Genomic DNA, 3,381 nt, shown 5'->3' on the forward strand with positions numbered 1-3,381 from the left:
TTTTGTTTTTTCAATACTGGCATTAAAACTAAGGTCCACTTGTTTGGGAGGCAGACACTCTCAACACTTGAGCCACATCTCCAGCCCCTTTTGCCCCATTTATTTTTAAAATAGGATTTCATTTTTTGCTCAGGCCAACCTGGACTCAAACCCTCCAATTTACACTCCTGTAATAAAGGGGAAACAGGTGCATGCCTCTATTTTGTTGAGATAAGGGTCTCTCCAACTTTCACCACTTTATTGAGGTTTACCACAGCTAGCCTCAAACCACACAGAAGGAATAACTTCTAATATTGCACAGTATGATAACTATGATTAACAGAAATTTAATTAATTGAATAGCTAGTACAAAAATGGCTAATAGAAAGAAAAAAAAGAAGTCGGGGGAGTGGCTGTAGTGTAGTGTCTGTCTAGCAAGCACAAAGCCCTAAGTTCAATCTCAGTATTGTATACACAAAAAACCTTATACACAGGATTTTGAATATTTTCAATACAAAGAGATGATATATGTCTGCATTGACAGAAATGCCATTTACTCTGACCTGATTATTACTTGTTGTACAAATACGTTAAAACTTTACTTTATATCCTACATATTTGTATAATTATTACACATAAATCAAATAACTCCAAATTTAAAAATATATCACAGAATCCCTATTACCTTAAATATATAGATTAATAGAATTTTATTAGCAATTTCAAGTTTTTTCTGTCAGTATAATTACATGTCTAAACAAAACCAGGCATCCAGCAAGCAATTTTTGAAACTGAGCTGTCATATGATAATATAAAGCATTGATATTCACATAAAGTTAAGATTTACAGTGAGATATTGTAGAAAACTCAACATTTACACAGAGATATTATGGAAATAAACTTTATTTTGAATTTCTAATATAATGGCCCCATAATTTAATATGAAAAGTCCCTTCATTATTTGCTTACTATTATGGATCCATAAAAATCTCATGATTTGAAACTAAAGAAGTATTATTTCATTCCAATTTGGGTGCAGAATGCAATACCGCTGATTTAGCATCCTGAAAATTCAAAATTTCTTTTAAATAAGATGGAATGATAGCTTCTTTATAATTTATAACTTCACTTTGACATGTCCAACCCTAGGCATATTATTTCAGTCTTCAAATTGTTCTTTACAAAGTCAGGTTGATTATTATTTTGCATGTAATCTAAGTATATGCAAATTAATTTAATTTTATAAAAAATAATCTTGAGGCCTTTGACTTTAGAGCATATCATCAAATTTAATAGGAGTTTGTGTTACTTTTTATATAACTAATTTTCGTATTAAGATATAACCACTTCTCTAAATCCAAAAGCCTAAGGGAATCTAGAGCACAGATGTGGTAGCAGATGTGATGAATTGGACAGCTGATCAGATTTAACAACTTGGGAAATATAATAAGCCAACCCATGTGCACCAGGTAATCAGAATGGCAGCAAAATAACACAAAAATGCTTTCAAGTTTTACAGTAGGATCCTATAGAATTGTTCTATAAATGTCTTCAAAAATCTCACTACAAACTTTAATCTCTCCTTTAGTTACCTCAAAAAGAGATAGGGAAGTTTAACATATGTGATGTGATAGTACCTATCACATCAAGGCTAGTTAGATATGATAAAAATAGAAAGCTTTAATTTCAAACTATTTATCTTATAAGCATATCATATAAAATTGAAATCCATGTAGAAAGCATGTAGTAAAAACAGTATCTCATTTTAAAATATGTGCGTGTATGTATTCTACATGGAATGTAAATGTATATATGTGTATGTAACTTATTTGCAACAGGAAAATATAATCCTGATATCACAACTAGAATAAAGCAGCACACTTTTTTGTTTTTGCTAATCCTAGGGCTTGAACACAGGGCCTGGGTGCTATCCCTGAGCCTCTTTGTGCTCAAAGCTAGCACTCTACCACTTTTACCACAGTGCCACTTCCAGCTTTGTCTGAAAGGTTTATTTGAGATAAGAGTCTCACAGACATTTCTGCCTGGGCTGGCTTTTAACCACAATCCTCAGATCTCAGTCTCAAGTTTACATATGAGAAACTGACTCTAAGACACATACATAGAAACTACCAACTATAGCAGAGACTATAGCTCACATTTATAATCCTATCTACTCAGAAGGATGAGATATGAAAGATAGAGATTGAAGCTAGATAGGCCAGAGAAATCCAAGGGATTCTATTGCCAATTAACAAGCAAAAACCTAGGTTGGAAGTATGGTTCAAGAGGGAGTGTATTACCTATGAGCAAGAAAGCTAATCAAGAGTAAGAGTAAGGATTATCTTAGTCATCCATAGACTGTATGGTTTAAACAATAAACATTTAGTTCCCCCAATTCTAGATGAGAGAAGTTCAAGAAAAGGTACCAGTATGGTCACTCTCTGCTGCTCAGACATAAGTTTAGTCATTTTTCTTAAGAAAGTACTCCTCTACTTGCTGCAAGATTTTGTTCATATATGGAAAAGTTAAATGCTCCATTATTTTTGTGAAGGAATGAACTTTTGGATTTCTTACTCTTCCATTTTTTTGGTTGCTCTAAGTGGTAGACCACTTGCCTAAAAATCATGAGGTCCTGAAGTCAAATCTCAGAACCTCAAAAAAGAAGGAAGGAAGGAAGGGAAGGGAAGGGAAGAGAAGGAAGGATTTTGATAAAATCAGTTTGAGAAAGAATAAATGTTAATGTGGCCAATAAGTTAAATATATTCTTAAAATTCTTGAGTAAGTATGACCTCTTTTAAATTTGAAATTGTACCCCATATTGCTACCATTTATAGAAATTAGAACTGAAGTCAAACTAAATTTTTATCTAGAAATTGATACTTAAGAGATTCATTTTTAATTTAGAAAAGATAAAAGCTAATAAAAAGTTGTACTACATTCAACTAACTAGTTTCCACATGAAATTTTAATGAGGCTACTTTGCATAAAATTTGGCAATAAAATAATTATGAACATTATCAGCTTCAGAGAATTTAATAAAATGTTCATATTAGTGAGTTTTTCATGGCTTCTTACCTCTCCTTCAAGTATGGTTTAAAAAAAAAAGAATCAATAGTCTTAATTCCCACAGATTTAAATTTTTCATCCTCTCTATTTCTCTAGTACCCCAGATCTCTCTTACTGCTTATTTAACAAATCCAGATCCTCCACACTAAACCCATATCTGAACATGGGAATGTCATAAATACAGCTGCTCAAGGGAAAAAAAATTTTTTTGATTTTTTTTTTTTTGGATCCGGTCATGGGACCTGAACTCTAGGCCTGGGCACTGTCCCTCAGCTCTTCAGCTCAAGGCTAGCACTCTACCACTTGAGCCACAGTGCCACTTCCAGCTTTTTTCTT

Source organism: Dipodomys ordii, unplaced genomic scaffold, assembly GCF_000151885.1.
Source record: "Dipodomys ordii isolate 6190 unplaced genomic scaffold, Dord_2.0 Scaffold22, whole genome shotgun sequence".
NCBI lineage: Eukaryota > Metazoa > Chordata > Mammalia > Rodentia > Heteromyidae > Dipodomys > Dipodomys ordii.